The sequence below is a fragment of the Macaca mulatta genome, chromosome 18, assembly GCF_049350105.2.
Source record: "Macaca mulatta isolate MMU2019108-1 chromosome 18, T2T-MMU8v2.0, whole genome shotgun sequence".
Lineage (NCBI taxonomy): Eukaryota > Metazoa > Chordata > Mammalia > Primates > Cercopithecidae > Macaca > Macaca mulatta.
In genome coordinates, this window is record NC_133423.1 from 10,865,181 (window position 1) to 10,883,244 (window position 18,064).

At 35.3% G+C, this 18,064-nt stretch overlaps 1 protein-coding gene and 1 long non-coding RNA gene across 2 annotated transcripts in view; one reads left to right on the forward strand and one right to left on the reverse strand.

Annotated features, from left to right (window-relative positions):
- DOK6 (docking protein 6) overlaps positions 1 to 18,064 on the reverse strand; it is a 435,381-nt gene that overhangs the window by 29,022 nt on the left and 388,295 nt on the right.
- LOC114673802 (uncharacterized) lies at positions 461 to 11,834 on the forward strand. Its single transcript, XR_013408158.1, has 2 exons — positions 461 to 582; positions 8,483 to 11,834. It is a non-coding gene; the product is annotated as an uncharacterized LOC114673802 (long non-coding RNA).

The following is an 18,064-nucleotide window of genomic DNA, read 5'->3' on the forward strand; positions in this document are numbered from 1 at the left end:
TTTCTTCCTTGTGCTGTCTTTCATTTCCCATTAACTGTTGCCTTGCTTTTCTTGGTGCAGTGTGTTGACTCCCCTGATTCACTGCATTGCAAGTTATTGTTCTGAGGGTAGGAATTAAAGGGGACACAGCAGGCAGCTCATTCCTCTTTCACTTATTTGGGTGTCAGATTTGACCACAATGACCTCAGAAAAAAAATACCAGAGAAGAGGGATTACCTCGCCACCTCTCCATCTTACCTTTTTTTTCTTATCTGGACACTCAAACCCTGCTAGTCGCATGACACCTGATATGGTTTGGCTCTGTGTACTCACCCAAATCTCATCTTGAATTATAATCTCCATGTGTTGGGGGAGGTTCCTGGTGGAAAGTGCCGGAATCATGGGGGTGGACTTTCCCCTTGTTATTCTCAGAATGAGTCTCATGAGACCTGGTGGTTTAAAAGTGCATGACACTTTCCCCTTGTGCTCTCTGTCTTTCCTGCCACCATGAGAAGACATAACTTGCTTCCTCCTCACTTTCCACCATGATTGTAAAGTTTCCTGAGGCCTCCCAGTCATGCTTCCTGTTAATCCCGTGGAACTGTGAGTCAACTAAACCTCTTTTCTTCATAAATAATCCAGTCTCAGATAGTTCTTTATAGCAGCGTGAGAATGGACTAATGCAAGCATGAACCCTGTTGTGAACTGTGCAGGGGAGGGATCTAGATTGTGTGCTCCTTATGAGAATATAATGCCTGATGATCTGTCACTGTCTCCCATCACCTCCAGACGGGAACGACTATTCACCTGAAGGGGACTTGGCCTCAGATGACAAACCTCATTCAGGGCCAACAGAGCCTGAAAAGTGCACATACATTTTGGTTGCACTGCAAATTTCTGATCAGGAATATCTGGTCTAGGCTACCTTTTTCATTCCTCTTTCCGGGTGGCTCTTGCTGCTGATGACTACTGGCCTCTGTATTTTCCTTTGGGATTTTCTGTATTGATTTTCTCAAGGTCACACACTCCAGGCCATGGGCTTTCTCTGACCCCCTCCCCGGGTGTCTCTCCTATTCCTTCTCTGCTACCAGAGCCCTCCCTGTGTCAGACACCTGCCACTCCTGGTCTTCTTCTGCTGGTGGCTCCTCCCCTTGGGCACTACATCCTCTTGGTGGCAGGTCACCTGCTTAATTGAGGTAGTAACATGTATGTATATTGCTTTCAAGTGTCATAATGTTTTCACATATAATTACTTCATTTAATTTTCAAAAGAGCATTGAGAAATGAAAGAGTAAAACTTGTTCCTACTTAGCACTTGGAAAAACTGAACCTGGAGGAGTTTGCATGATTTTGCTAATGCCTTTGCTAGGATTGTTAGGTTCCAGGGAGGTCTAAAAACCCAGATTGCCCAATTCGTAGTTTGTGTATTTGCTCCTGTTTACCATGCTGTAGATGTCCTCTGGGCTCTGCTTCATGGCTCTTCATAGCTTCTGAAACACCAAGATCCTTTTAAAAGACAAAGCTTTCCTTAAGTTCCCCCCTCCCACCACTTAACCCCCAAGATGAAACCCAGCTTGCTTATTTAAAAAAATGCAGTCTTCTCTAGAAATTCTTTAACTTCCACCTAGAGAAAATGCCCATCAAGGTTAGAGGATTTCCTTTTCTCCTAATTTATTTATTTCTTGTTTTTCACATAAACCGTGCTTCTATTTGGGCCTCTCCAATCACACTGCACTGGATCAGTAAGCATAGAAACATTAGGGGCAACTTTTTTATACTCCCAGGGCACTGCAGGATAACAATCTAGCCTTCTCACAGCATTTAATTAAATACTATTTTAAACATCCCAATAAGAACATACGTTCAACCTGGAAACTCCCACACAGTGACAACTTTCAATTAATTACATGTGTGTTTTCCCCTTGGTATGATCCTTTTTCATTACTATGTAAAACAATGGCTGATAAGGGCACCTCAAACTTTGAAACTTCACAAGTCACTTAATGTCTCTTGGGCTTCAGTTTCCTCATCTGTAAAATAAAATAGTGCCCTTGACAGGTGCAAGTTTGGAAGTCAGCTATGCATGAAGTAGAGTCTTGACACTGTCTATCTGTATAAGATGAAGCTACCGTGTTCCAGTAATCAGGTGAAATGTGCTTGATGCTGTACTGGTATCTTGCAATTTTTTTTTTTTATGTGTCATGCTCATATGGTTAGGCTTTGTGTCCCCACCCAAATCTCATCTTGAATTGTAATCCCCATAATCCCCACCTAGGAGAGACCAAGTGTAGGTAATTGAATCATGGGGGCATTCTCCCTCATGCTGTTCTCATGAAATCTGAAGGTTTCGTCAGGGTCTCTTTCCACTTGGTTCAGCACTGCTCCTTCCTGCTGCCTTGTGAAGAAGGTGCCTTGATTCCCCTTCACCTTCCACCATAATTTTAAGTTTCCTGAGGCCTCTCCAGCCATGCAGAACTGTGGGTCAATTAAACCTCTTTTTTAAAATAAATTACCCAATCTCAGGCTTTTAGCAGTGAAAATGAAGAAGGTAGGATGCTTTGACTCATTAAGTCAGGATTATTCATGCTGGTTATTCAAACCAGGTAGTGTTGTCCTTCAACTGTGCATCCCCTTGAGAGGTAGGTTCTGGTAAGGAGCTGGCCATCACAGGACATCTGCAATTTGCCTTCAGATCCTCGGGAGCTGACAGCAGCCTGTTTGTTGCCACTGACAACTGTCTGATCTAGGAGATGTGACCATTCCTCAGTTTTGCATGGCAATTTTTTCTTAAAGATTTTTCAAACATATACTAAAAATGATACAATTCATCATCACAAAAATGGGTGTTGGATGGTGGAGAGACAGTACAGTATTATCACTAATTCCCTATTAACTGGAACACACAGTACAGGGTAAAAGCATCTTGCAATTGAATTAACCAAGATACAGGCTAAGAGTATGTAACTCTGGAACAACAAACATGAAATTACCTTTACAGAGAGGGTCTCTCTAAGGGACAACTCTAAGATTCCACCCTCTGTGCTTAATTTTCCCTTCACTCTGCTTTATTTGTCTTTATGGCATGAGCACTCTTTAACATTCTATTAAATATATTCTTGTGTATATATATATGTTTATTAAATATATTCAAGTATGTATGTATTTATTAAATATATTATAGTCTGCATATTTTTTGTTTGCTGCCTGCCTCCTCTTTGCAAATGTATCTCCATGAAGGCAGACTTTGTATATCATATATATCACATAGATGTTCACTAAAAATTTATTTTGTCTTGAGGCATAACAAAGTCAAGGTAACTTAAATGGCAGTGGGATATTCTTAGGGAAATCAGGAGATCTGAGGTTCCTTCTGACTTTGCTGCATTCTTGTCACAAAACTGGAAAAAGTGAACAGTGTTGCCTGGAATTTAGACATATATTGGAATCACCCAAAGGGTTTGCAAAACACAGATTCTTGGGCTTTACCCATAGAATTTCTGGCTCAGGAGGTCTGGGGTGGCACTTACATGTCTTTTTATATATTAATTCATTTTTAATTAACAAAAATTGTATATATTGTGTATAATATAGTGTTTTGAAATATATATATATAAAATGGAATGGTTAAGTCAAGCTAATTAGTATATGCATTACCACATACTTAACATTTTTTATAGAGACAGAACTTAAAATCAACTCTTGGCAATTTTCAAGAATACATTTTTATTAACTCTAGTTATCATGTTGTACAATAGATCTCTTGAACTTGTTCCTCCTAGGTAACTGAAATTTTGTATCTTTTGACCAACCTCTCCCCAATCCCTCAATTCCCTGCCAGCCTCTAGTAACCACCACTGGACTCTATGCTTCTATGGGTTCAACTTTTTAGAATTCCATACGTGAGTGAGATCACATGGTACTTTTTTCCGCTCTGTCTGGCTTATTTCACTTAACATTGTCCAGGTTCATCCATGTTTTAATACATGATGGATTTCCTTCTTTTTAAAGGCTGAATACTACTCTACTCGTTTGTGTGTATGTACCACATTTTCTTTATCCATTCATCTCTTGATGGACACTTAGCTTGAGTCCCTATCTTAGCTACTGTGAATAATGCTATGGTAAGCATGACAGTATAGATGTATCTTTGATATACTGATTTCATTTCCTTTGGCTAAATACCCAATACTGGGATTGCTGGACCCTATGGTAGTTTTATTTTTACTTTTTTGAAGGACCTCCATACTGTTTTCCATAATGGCTTTACTAATTTACATTCCCATTAGCAGTTGTGCAAGGGGTTCCTTTTCTACATATCACTAACACTTATTATTTTTTGTCTTTTTGACAATAACCATTGTGATATCTCATTGTGGCTTTTATTTGTTTTTCCTTGATAATTAGTGATGTTGAGCATTATTCATGTATCTGTTGGCCATTCTTCTTTTGAGAAGTATCTATTCAGGTCCTTTGCCCATTAAAAAAAAAAAATCAGGATTTGTTTTCTTGCTTTTCAGTTGTTTGAGTTCCTTATATACTTTGAATATTAACTCCTTATCAGATGAATGGCTGCAAATATCTTCTACCATTCTGTAGATTGTTTCTCCACACTGCTGATTGTTTCCTTTGCTGTACAGAAGTTTATTAGTTTGATGTAATCCCATTTGTCTATTTTCATTTTCATTTCCTGTGGTTTTTGCGTCATACAATATCAAAAAAACATCATTGCATAGGTCACTATCATGGAGCTTTTCCTTTATGTGTTCTTCTAATAGTTTTACAGTTACAGGTCTTACATTTAATTCTTTAATCCATTGTTAGTTGATACACCATTTACTGAAGAAACTGTTCTCGGCACTTTTGTCAAAAATCAATTGACCAAAAATGTGTGCATTTATTTCTTAGCTCTCTATTCCATTGGTCTATGCGTCTGTTTTTACAATAGTGCCATATTGTTTTGAGTACTTAGCTTTGTAGTATATTTTGAAGTAAGGTAGTGTGTGATGCCTCCAGCTTTGTTCCTTTTGTTCAACATTACTTTGGCTATTCAGGATCTTTTGTGATTCCATCAGAATTTTAGAATTGTTTTTTCAATTTTATAAAAAATGTCATCGGAATTTTGATAGATATGGCATTGAGTCTGTAGATAGCTTTGAGTGGTACTGACACATTAGTAGTATTAATTCCTCCAATCCATAATCACAGGATCTCTTTTCATTTATTCTTCAATTTCTTTCATCAATGTTACATGGTTTTCTGTGTACAGGTCTTTTACCTCCTTGGTTGAATTTATTTCGAAGTATTTAATTTTCTGTAGCCATTATGAATATGATTATTTTGTTGTTTTTTTTTTTGTTAGTGTATAAAAACACTACTGACTTTTGTAAGCTGATTTTGTATCCTGCAACTTTACAGAATTCATTAGTTTTAACAGTTTTGTCTGTTGTGTGTGTGTGTGTGTGTGTGTGTGTGTGTGTGTGTGTGTGAAGTCTTAGGGTTTTCTGTATATAAGATCATGTTGTCTGCAAACAGGGACAATTTCACTTCTTCCTTTTCAATTCGGATGCCCTTTATTTCTTTTTTCTTCCTGCTCGCTTTAGCTAGGCTTTTCCAGTACTATGTTACATAGAAGTGGGGCATCCTTGTCTTGTTCTGTATCTTAGAGAAAAATTTCCAACTTTTCACTCTTGAGTATGATGTTAACTGTGGGTTTGTCATAGATGGCCTTTCTTGTGTTGAGGTACGGTCTTTCTATACCTAATTCATTGAGGTTTTTCTTTTTATCATGAAAGGATGTTGAATTTTGTCAAATGCTTTTTCTGCACCTATTGAGATGATTATATAATTTTTGTCCCTCATTCTGTTAATGTGGTATATATTACATATGTTGTGAGTGTAAGATTTTCCTATGTTGAACCACCCTTGAATCCCTGGGATAAATCCCACTTGATCATGGTGAATGATCCTCTTAGTGTCCTTTGAATTCTGTTTGCTAGTTTTTGTTTGAGGATTTTTGTATTTATGTTTATCAAAGATAAGGGCTTGTAATTTACTTTTCTTGTAGGGTCTTTGGTTTTGATATAATGGTAATGCTGGCCTTGTAAAATAAGTTTGCAAGTATTTTCTCTTCAATGTTTTGGAAGAGTGACGGGAGTTTGAGAATGACTGGTGTTCTCTATTTTTTAAATGTTTGGCTGAGTTCAGTGGTGAAGGCATCAGGTCCTAGGCTTTTCACCGATAGGAGACTTTTATTACTGATTCAATCTTTTTTACTTGTTATTGTTCTGTTCAGATTTTCTATTTCTTCATGATTCAGTCTGGATAGATTGTATGTGTTTAGGAATTTTTCCATTTCTTCTAGATTATCCAATTTGTGGGTTTATAGTTGGTCTAACAGTGTCTTATGATCCCTTTGCATTACTGTAATGGTAATGTCATCAGTTGTGATGTCTCCTCTTTCAATTCTCGTTTTATTTACTTGAGTCTCTTCTCTGTTTTTCTTAGTCTAGGTAAAAGTTTGTTGCTTTGTTTATCTTTCAAAAAAAAAAAAAAAAACAAAACCAAGTTTTATTTCTGTTGCTCTTTTCTATTGTTTTTCTTGTCTCTAATTCATTTACTTTGAGTCTGATCTTTATTATTCCTTCCTTCTGCTAACGTTAGGGTTAAGGTGCAACATTAGGTCATTTGAAACACTTCTTTTTTGGTATAGGCATTAATTGGTATTAGCTAACCTTTGAACTGCTTTTGCTGCTCCTCATAAATTTTGGTATGCTGTGTCCCTTATTTGTCTCAAGGTATTTTTAAATTTCTCTTTTAATTACTTCACAGATCCATTTGTTTTTCAAAAGTGTTGCTTAATTTCCATGTATTTGTGAATTTTCTAAAATTCCTCGTTATTATAGTTTTGTACCACTGTGGTCAGAAGAGACTTGACAGGATTTCAATCCTCTTCAATTTGTTCAGACTTGTTTTGTGGCCTAACATATGATCTAACATGGAATGGTCCACGTGTGCTTAGAAAAATGTATATTCTGCTGCTATTGTATGGAATGTTTTGTATTTGTCTGTTAGGTCCATTTGGTCTAAGGTATAGTTTAAGTCCAATGTTTCCTTATTGATTTTTTTCTCTGGATGATCTATCCACTGCTAAAAGCAAGATATTGAAGTCTCTTATTCTTATTGTTTGAGTCTCTCTCTCCCTTCAAGAATTTATTAATATTTGCTTTATATATTTAGGTGCTCCAATTTGGGTTGTACATATGTTTACAACTGTTGTATTCTCTTGATGAATTTACTCCATTGTCATTATATAATGATCTTGTTTCATTTTACAGTTTTTGACTTAAAGTCTATTTTATATGATATATGTATAGCTACCCCTGCTCTCTTTTGGTTTCTATTTGCATGAATATGTTTTTCTATCATTTTACTTTCTGTTTTACTTATTTCACATCTATGTGTGGTCTTAAAAATGAAGTGAGTCTCTTATAGGCAGAATATAGTTGGGTCTTTCTTTTTGATACCTTCAGCCATTCCATGTTTTTGATTGACAATTTTAATCCATTTTCATTCAAAGTAATTATTGATAAGCAAGGATTTACTACTGCCATTTTGCTATTTTTTTGTTGTTTTGTAGATCATTTGCTTCGTTCTTCATCTCTATGGTCTTCCTTTGTATTAAATGGTTTTCTCCAGTGACATACTTTCTTACTTTCTATTTTCTGTGTATCTACTATAGGAGTTTTTTTTTTGTTTTTGTTTTTTTTGCTTTATGGTTACTGTGGGGCTTATATAAAGCATCTTATGGTTATAACAGGTAATTTTAAGCTGATAACAGCTTGACTTTGATTGCATTAGAGAAACCTCCACACTGAGGACTTGCATTTCTAACAAGGTCCCAGGTGATGCTGATGATGCTAATTTGGGGTCCACACTCTAAGAACTACTGGCCTAGAACATTTATAAATTTCTATAGGCTTTGACATTTTGTGATTGAGAGTAACAAATAGTGGTCACTATCAATAAACTGACGATAAAACTATGTAACTTGGCATTCTAGATAATAAGCAACTAAGATATAGTTTGCCCATAATATATTCATCAGCATCTCCTGACAAGGTCTGTATAAAACTTGATGTAAATCCAATATTGATTCTACTTTCCATTTGAATACATGATGTACTTGATTGAATCGAGATTACCTTTTAGAAATTTGTAGACATAACAGTCAATTTGCATGCAATCTGATTACTAAATGAGCTTGTCATTTAACATAATGATATTATATTATAACCTGCCCAGTGGTGTGAGTCTCTGATTACCTAACCTTCCTTGTAAAATATTTATCCCTAAGGCTGATGATAATGGAACTATAGTGATGGATAAATGAAATTTATACTGTACTTCTGTATCTTAGAAAATTAAACAAAAATGGACCATCTAGTTTGTTTCTAGTCAGGACACAAGCTGCAAAATTTATTTTTCTTATCTATTATTCTTCTAGGTTCATGAGTTCTGACGGAAATATTCCTATTTTCCTGCTTAATACATACAGGGTAAGCTCATTAATTACACTGAAATTAATGTGGCATTTAGTGTAGATACTCTAAAATACATTTGCATTGAGTGTTTGACCTTTTACATTATTAAAAATTAGAAAGTGCCAAAATTTAACACAGCACAAATCCAAAAATAGAATTAGCATGCTTCTGAACTTTTATATTTTGTTCAACTATCTTCCAATGAGAATTTCTTGGCAGCAAAACCATCTAAGAAAACATAAGTAAAACTAATTTCCTAAGCTATGTGGATACCATTAATGACATCATTTATTATACTAATTATAATAGAACAAGTAATTCTCTATGGCTGGGGCTCTAGTAGGCTGGAACACTAAAAATGATCCCAGAAAAGAAAGAAATATAGATGGATACAATAAAAATTTCAGTTTAAAACTTTGAAATGTGTCCAAGAAACTTTGAAGAAAAAAGCAAAAACCCATACTTTCTCAAGTAGAAATTTAAATACACACATGTACTTCCCATATGCACACATAATCTTAGTTCCAAAACCACATAATTAAGATACATTGTTATAATAGACTTTACCTTCATAATAAAGTAAAAAATGGGTTTGAAAGGATAGGCACCATTCATGTTACTTTTCTTAACAGCTTATTTATATACTTGTACCCCAAGAAGTTTCACAGTTAAGCATATAAACTTTTAGCCAGTATTTCAAGAAAATGTGTATTGCTTGTTAACTGACAGTTCTCAAACATTATCATATATATGTTTTACATTAGATCAGGAGTTTTTGGTGAGAAATTATTTGGAAATACTATGGTCTGTTTGGTTTATTTTGTTTATTTCCCCACATGTGCATAAGAGGGTTCTTAACAGTTATGGTTCTATGGAATATCAAGTGAAGAACATCAAACTGTAGAAACAGGTTCAATCAAAATTATAGCACCGCCTACTTTGCAGTGTAATTGTTTTATTTTTTATTACTTTTAGCACATCCAGAATACAGAAATATGTATTTTAAAAAGGATTACATCTATTTTATTTTGCATAGACTATTTAATCAATATATCTCAGGTCATTATTTCTCATTACTCACTTCTTTCATAAAACCTCACAAGGGCCTTCAAGAGCACCTTCACACCCTGTCCATCTCCACCCACTATAAAAGGACACAACATGTGAAATAAAACCAACCTATACGTGCTCATGAACTTTTACCCTTTGAGATAAAAATACTTTCTTCATGATGACTTTACTGTCTCAACAGTATGTTTGCCTCTGTTAGAGAATAAACCATAAATGCAGCAGCTGTATTTCTTTATGTGCTGTGCAGTTTGATTTATTGATAGCTCTTAATCATAATAATCACCAAGTGAGTGGGTTTTGAATCTCTCCTTCATAAGCCTCCGTTTTAGCCATGAAATTATTTAAATGTAGCTTGCTGGGAATTACTGCCTTTGCTTCCACAGTACAAGGACTCCACCTTACTCTTTAAGCAGAAATTTATTTTGACCTTTCCCCTGTTCATATTCCTTCACACGTTATTTATCCAACAGGGCATATACTCCCTTTGGTAGATACTTGTCACCAAAGTCAAAGTCAGAAAATTTGACTACACAACAACAATACCAATTGGTAGTCTGTGTCAGTAACTGAGGCTGCAGAACAAGCATATGTGTTAATATGAAAACATTTGACTTAAGATTTTCTGAGGAAATTAAGTAGTCTGGTTGAAGGTCGAACTGATTTGGTCCTGAATCTCATCCTCTATGGCATAATTCTGGCCATAGATTGAAGATAGAAATAACAATCACAAAAATCATTGTCCCAAATGTGGTAATGTGTTCATCCATAAACACAGATAAATAACAATTTTGTTAGTACATGCCACTGATTTTGTAGCCTACAGACTTAGAAAACATGGAGAGTTCATATAATGTGTATAATTTATCATAGTATCTCCTTAAAAAGTATCTGTTTCTAATTAAAATCAGAGTTAAAATAACTGACCATTGTATATATGTATATATTCTATTCTTACAGATTATGAAAACTCTGCCATCACATAGTAAATTGAAGAATTGAACCATTTATCAATATAATTGAAAGGAGATTTTCTAAACGTCAACAGTACAAAATGTCTTCATTTTTCTGAGCAACTGACCTTCTTAGAATCGTAAGCCCACTTTGGGATAATGAATTATAAAGTTAAAAGTCTTGTTTTTCATTGTCTCAGTGAAAACAACTTTCAATGAGACTCCTCAAGTCATCTGAACCTAAATCTTTATTCACCAAGTTAAAACAACAGACAAACATGGTCTCCCCCAGTCATTTTTCTCTTTGTATTGCTCTCTTCTGGAAACCCAGACATTAACCTTAAACATTTGGTTTAGGGAAAATCAATCCTCTTTCTGACATTTCTAGTTTGAATTACCTCTGTTTTCATTTGGCTGAATTGTTTTTGGTTTATATTTAACCAAAAGTCATGTGAAATAGAGAAATAAGGTAGAGTTTTTGTTAATTTAAACGAAAGTGACTATTTCTTCCTTCAACTTTTCTGCACTATACTTCTTCTACAGTAGGGGTCATAGCTATTTTTTAAAAATAAATCTGTTACTCACTAAATCTTCCCTTTGGAATTTCTTTCATTAGATTTATCAAGAGTAAATGAATTCTGTAAAATTGTGAGTCATCTTATTTCCTGCTTGGTGCATTTTTATACAGTTTTCTTGCATTTGACATATTAATTTCTTATTGCAGGTGGTTTTGCATTTTATTTAAGAAGAATTTTCTCAATGTTGTACAAATGGATTTTCCTTTTTTCTTGCCTTACTATGTAGTGATTGGGAAACTTATCAAATGTCTGTGATATTGCTAGGAATTATAATATTAACAAAAGAGCATTTCATAAAATTGTTATAATTACCAGATATACATGAAAATGTTTAGAAATTGTAATTCAACATAATTACTTTTACATTCAATAATTATTTAATATGGTAAAATGCTTCTGCAAAGTGTTAGGTGAAAATGGAGGCTTTATAATCAGATAAATCAATACAAAAATAGTATATGTAACATCATAAAACCAACCAAATTCTTAATAATGGACTTTCAATCTTTCATATATCTTAATAGCTACTAATTATCATTTCTTCCTTTATTAAAGTTATTAAAATAAGAGCTAAAGGAGATAGTTTCTTATATCAATTCCTACTTTCTTTGGGTTAAATTTTTATAGAAAAGCATTGTGATTTATCTTTTGTGTTGGTCAGTTTTCTATTGCTATAAAGACTACCTAGGACTAGGGCAATTTATTAAAAAAAGAAAGAGGTTTAGTTGGCTCACATTTCTGCAGGCTGTACAAGCATGGTGCCAGCATCTGTTCAGCTTCTGGTGAGGCCTCAGGAAGCTTTTAATCATAGAAGAAGGCCAAGGGAGAGCCAGCATATCACATGGTGAGAGAGAGAGAGAGAGAGAGAGAGCAAGACAAGGAGGTCTTGACAGACTCTTTGAAATAACCCGATTTCGTGTGAACTCACAGAGTGAGAACTCACTCATTACGGTGATGACAGCACCAGGACACTCATGAAGGATCCACCCTCATAAACCAAATATCTCCCACTAGACCCTCCTCCAACATTGGAGATTTTATTTCAACATGAGATTTGGAGGGGACAAAACCTCCAAATCATAACACCTTGCATTTTAATTTTAATAACAAAGACTTAATTCTTTAGAAATTTGAGATAAGATTTCCATAACAAGTACTGATGGCTCCGTGACTTACTACGGGGTAACTTCTGGATAAGTTTGAGGATTTAACTCCATCATCAGTCAAGGAGTGTACTGAATACATGTGGCTTTCTTGCCATCATGTAGTTGAAAAATCGTTAGGTTGAACCATGATAAATCAGACACTATGTATATTTATTTGTTGTGGGCACTCTTTACCAGGAGAAAAAAGACACAGTTTCTGTTCTCAGGGAGCTTGTGATTTACTGTAGAAAGAGATGATTGCACTGTTAAACACATATTCATATAAAACGTTATGTGCCTTATCATGGGAGGGTGGGGTTCAGATGATATGAGAGAACCCTTGGCATGGGTGGGCCATGGAGTGCATAGGGTGGAGGAAAAAGGGTTCTCAGAACTAGAGCATCATAAAAGGCCTCTGAAAGTGATGGTGTTAAAGAGGACTGAAATTTGAATTTTTCCTCCTTCCTTTGCCAATGTTATTTATAATATGTATTGACAATAGCTAACAGAAATTGCTTCTTATATAAGCCTTACTTTCTTTTACTCAAAACTTTGCAAAAACAATTCTGATTACTTTTACCTGGAGCAGGGAAAAGGAGCCTGGGTTAGGTTGCCCAGGCAGGGAAAAGCACATAAGATGGTTTTAATCTGAGAGAAAGAACAGTGACTTTTGGTAATTAAAACATCAGTATGGCTGACTTGGCAGCCCAGGTGGACCGTGTGAAGAGGTGGGAGAAAGTGGATGGAGAGAAAATACAGCCTACAGTGTAAAGGGCCTTAGAAGTCCTGGAAAGCAGTTCAGACTTTAAACACAATGACCCTGGGAGTCATGACAATGGGACCGTAGCAGTCATTTCTACTAAGACCATGCTTGCTGCAGTGCAACAGATGGATTGCAGCAGGCTGTAGAGAAGACAAGTTTGGGAAACCACTTATGTGGCTATTTCAACAGTTTATGTAATCTGCCAATATTTGATGGCCTTGAAATTATCATTTAAAAATAGAACTATTAAAAATTAATTAATGAATTTCAATTTGGCACTTAATAGCAAAAGCAAGGAAGCAAAAAAAAAAAAGATCAAGAAACAACCTAGATGCCAGCCAACGAGTGTTGGTTATATTAATGATGCTACAGATATATGGACTAGAATACAATATAGCCGTTATAAATGATGTTGTTTAAGAATATTCATGATTGGGGAAAATGTCCAAGACATGTTGCTAAGGAAAAGGCTGATTAAAAAGTAGTCTTTAAGCCATGAGTCACTGAAAAACAAACAAACAAAAAACCAAAACAACAGCAACAAAACAAAAAAAACCCTCATCAAACTAAAGAAAAAAGCTGGGCATACGTTTATACCCAAATACCAATACAATTGTCTCTGGAGATGTGAATTTTAAAATAAAAAATTTCACTTTATCCTTGGTGCTCTTTTCTTTTTCCAAATTTTCTTTGGTGGCCATACATTATTTTACTCAGAAATACACGTACTTTAAAATAGATTTGTTTGTTGTAACAATAAAATCATTAAAGAAACATTCAGAAGTCATATATCATGTTATTTGAAAAGAATGTAGTGTAGAGAAAAGTCACACATTTCTTGAAGAACAAAACACCATTCTCCTGCCTCAGCCTGCTGAGTAGCTGCGACTACAGGCCCCTGCCACCATGCCCGGCTAATTTTTTCTTTTTTCGTATTTTTAGTAGAGAGGGGGTTTCACCGTGTTAGCCAGGATGGTCTTGATCTTCTGACTTCGTGATCTGCCTGCCTCGGCCTCCCAAAGGGTAGTGATAACATTTCTAATCTGTGCAGTGTCCAAACTGCTCAGTGGCTGATTCAGAAAGGCCAGGTTAAATAAGGGCACGTGATATGAACCACTGTAAATATGATATCCCGTGCTTTTCAGAGGTCACTTTCATAAGTAAGAAAAATGGGGGGGGGGGGAAGGGATGGCATTGGGAGTTATGCCTGATGTAAATGACGAGTTGATGGGTGCAGCACACCAACATGGCACATGTATACATATGTAACAAACCTGCACATTGTGCACATGTACCCTAGAACTTAAAGTATAATAAAAAGAAAAAAAAAACAATCTTTCTGAAACTATTATAGAACGGAAATAGAAAGTCTGAAGACAAAATATTCACATGAACACTTTTGCCCCCAAATTATCAGTTCTGACAAAATAAAGTAACAAAGCTTTTTGTGTTAAAGCAATTGTATTACACATGTATACAGATAAAGTACATTGGATGAATCATGTTTAATAATAGCACTTAATATCTTTTCCAGAAGCATAATGGGTAATTTTTCCAGCATAAGTGATTTATGAAAAAAAGAACTAAACAGAAACAAAATAAATGCAGGATGATTTAGCTTGTTATAAGCAATTTGAAAATATAATGGGGAAGAGGAGAAACTAATTGTAATACTGGAAAATTTTAAAATCCCACCTAATGAGAAGTCATTTGGTAAGCAGGGTATCTAAAGGAAAATATTAAAATACTCTGAAATTAGGTAAATCCATAGATTAGTGGCTATATATTTCATTTGCGGTTTCAGTGCAATAGAAAAAGTAAGCCAAATTGAATGGCTCCTATTTTTTTTGTGTGTGTGTTTTTAATAGAACATAGGGAAATAAAGAAAAACTAAAAATAGTAAAAATAATTCCATAAAAATAAGCTGAATTGCAAATCTTTCTTTCCTGCTGATTTCAATTTGTTGCCTTAAAATTGTATATGCTGGGAACCGATTCCCACCCCTTGAAAGACAGCTATTATAATTACTTTTATTTCCTTTTTATATCAAAGTCAAATGGCTTGGAGAATCAAGTTGTGTGGTTAAGTTTAGAGGTTGCTCAGCTGATATCTGAGACTGAAGCCACTGAAGTGTGAGATAACCGTAATAAAATGGCTCGGTCATTGAGGGCACCCTAAAACTGATTGATTCTCAGAATAGAACCACACCTCAGATTTATTATGCTGTATCTTCCACAAATGGCTGAAGCAGTCTGATTACTTAAGACATTGATTCTGCATGATAAACCTATTACATTTATATCCCATGGCCAAAACTTGTTGTGGAAGTAGTTTTCTTTATAGCATTTACTGACTTGCTGGGGGCATTTTATGATCTTGAATGCTTGTCAGGAAAATATTGGAGATAATCAAGCAATGCTGAAGAGCTACATGTGCCTTTCTGTTTATACAGAGTTGATGCAGAAACATTTTATGCTTTTTTCAACTTTTTTCCAAGAACGGACAATTTTAGTGATTTCAGAATGATAGGTGCTTTTCATAGTTGATTCTGTTAGTTTTTAGGTCAAAGACGAGTCAGGATTAATAATCTCATTTACAGAATGAGGTTAGGTGTTCCTAAATTTCAGATATTTAATCTTTAGCTCGTCTTCAGCATATTGCTGCTTACGATAAACTTCTTAAAAAATAGGAACTTCTAATTTTGAAACATCTTAATGGATTATAGAAAACCATCTGAAAACATTTAAAATGTCATGTGAAGAAGTATTTCCTTTTAGCTCACAACTCCATTTTTTTTTTTTTTGCTTATAGGTAAGTATACTAGTAATAATAGTAATACTTGGTAACAATAACAGCAAAAATGATGACAGTTAAGGGTGAATGTAAGTTTACTATGTACTAGGGCCCATGTTTTCAATAATTACATTAAATTCTGTTTACAATCCAGTGACTTGATAAAATGATTTTTAGTTCTGTTTTGTACATTAACAAACAGAGACAATATAGTTGTTAAGTGTCCTGCCTGCAGTTGTATTGCTAGTACTTGACAGAGGATTCCAATGAAGTTGGTCTCATCTCAAAACCATCCTCTCTGCTATGAAGGATAACAATAGGAATAAGTTGAAGTTAAAGAACAGATCATGAAGTGAAAATGCTTGTCTCTGTAACATAAAAACTCGTAAATGGTAATAAAGAAAATTACAGAGAAAAATTACATAGAGGCAACAATCACTTTGTTGTTGTTGTTGAGACAGAGTCTCACTTTGTCACCCAGGCTGGAGTGCAGTGGCACAATCTCGGCTCACTGCAAGCTCCACCTCCTGGGTTCACGCCATTCTCCTCCCTCAGCCTCCCAAGTAGCTGGGACTACAGGTACCACCACCTCGTCCGGCTAATTTTTTTGTATTTTTAGTAGAGACGGAGTTTCACCGTGTTAGCCAGGATGGTCTCGATCTCCTGACCTCGTGATCCGCCCGCCTCGGCCTCCCAAAGTGCTGGGATTACAGGCGTGAGCCACCGCGCCTGGCCAACGATCACTTTTTTTTAGCGCACTAGTGCCTGCCTTAATATTTGATGAAAGAACGAAGAAGAAATGACTACAATATAAGGCTTAGTGATAGCACTATGAGGAAGTAAGAAAATATTACAACCTAAAAACTAGGGAGAATAAGCTCTATGCAATGCTATCTGTAATACCAAATAGAAAACAGTAAGTGCCAAATAAGAAAAGGAGGAAAAAAATGTCATGGCAATTCAAAAGAGGAAAAGTTACATCTCATTGGTAAAACAGTGAGAAAGTCTTAATAAGTAGAAGACATGTGATTTGCAATAATAGTTATGTCAACTTTATTCTGTATATTTTAAAAATTAGTAGACTAAAAATTGGGCTGTTATTTTTCCTAGTGCTAGCAGAATAGAGGATTACTGCCTCTGCTTTGTTTATATTCTGTCTTAATGTATGAGCGTATTTTGTAAAGGTTAATATCATCTCAAGATGTTAACTGCCTGAGGCAACACTCTAACAACTTTACAACTTCACATTTTTCGCATTTAATATGCATTTTCAGTGGGTAAAATTATCTGACTACAGTGATGGCGGCATTTCATTCCCATAAAAAAGATGTAACTCTTCTCAAAGAATCTCAGATGAGTTATATCTGAGCAATGCCAACACATAATTAAATTTAAAATCATTTCTATTCTTTTCAGTTGGTGAGAAGCCCTATCATTTGGGGTAGGTTTTGTGCAGGTGTAAAGTATTGGTTTTTAATTATTTCCTGAAAAATACAGGCAATTTCATCTATCAGGAGGTAAGTTAGTAATTGGAAATAGTCGATTAATTTCAAAGAAATTACTAGATTGACACATACAATTTCCAGCAAGAGTTATCACTATAGTCCAGCTTAGTCAGTTCATCAAAAATAAGCTCTTTTCAAGAATCTTACTAAAGAAAAACATTAAGTCAGACTCAGGATTTATTTAATCCAAACTTTAACCTCTTTTCAAGACACCAGCTTCAGGCGGAGCTATGTAACAGCAAATAACTTCACTATTCTAGGCTGCTCAAGAAACGAGCATGAGAATTACAAGCCAATGCTGCACAGATTCCTGCAGCTGGCTTCACAGTGTGGAGATCCTGACTGTGCCTTTTTTCTGGACGTGTGTACTTGGTCTAGTATTTTTACACATGTGCTAATTTGACAGGTACACTTTCTAAATTCATTCATGATGGGGAATTGCCAGTGACTTTAATCTTTCCATAAACTTTATTTCATAAGACTGGTTTTTTTTGAAATCGATGTGTGCTATGTTTTGTGCACAGCACACTCTATTTTTAAGGATAGGTGTGTTAATGCCTATCAGAACTCTTACTGACAAAGTACCATCAAAGATGGTGCAGTGTTTATGTTCTTAGAAGGCTGGCAAACAGGTGAAAGTGAATAGAAATTGCTGGCTTGTGGCCAGCATGTATTAGGCTTACGTATGTTAATAAAAAGTTAATTAAAATGGAAAGAATGGGCAAGGAGGGCACTCTGCT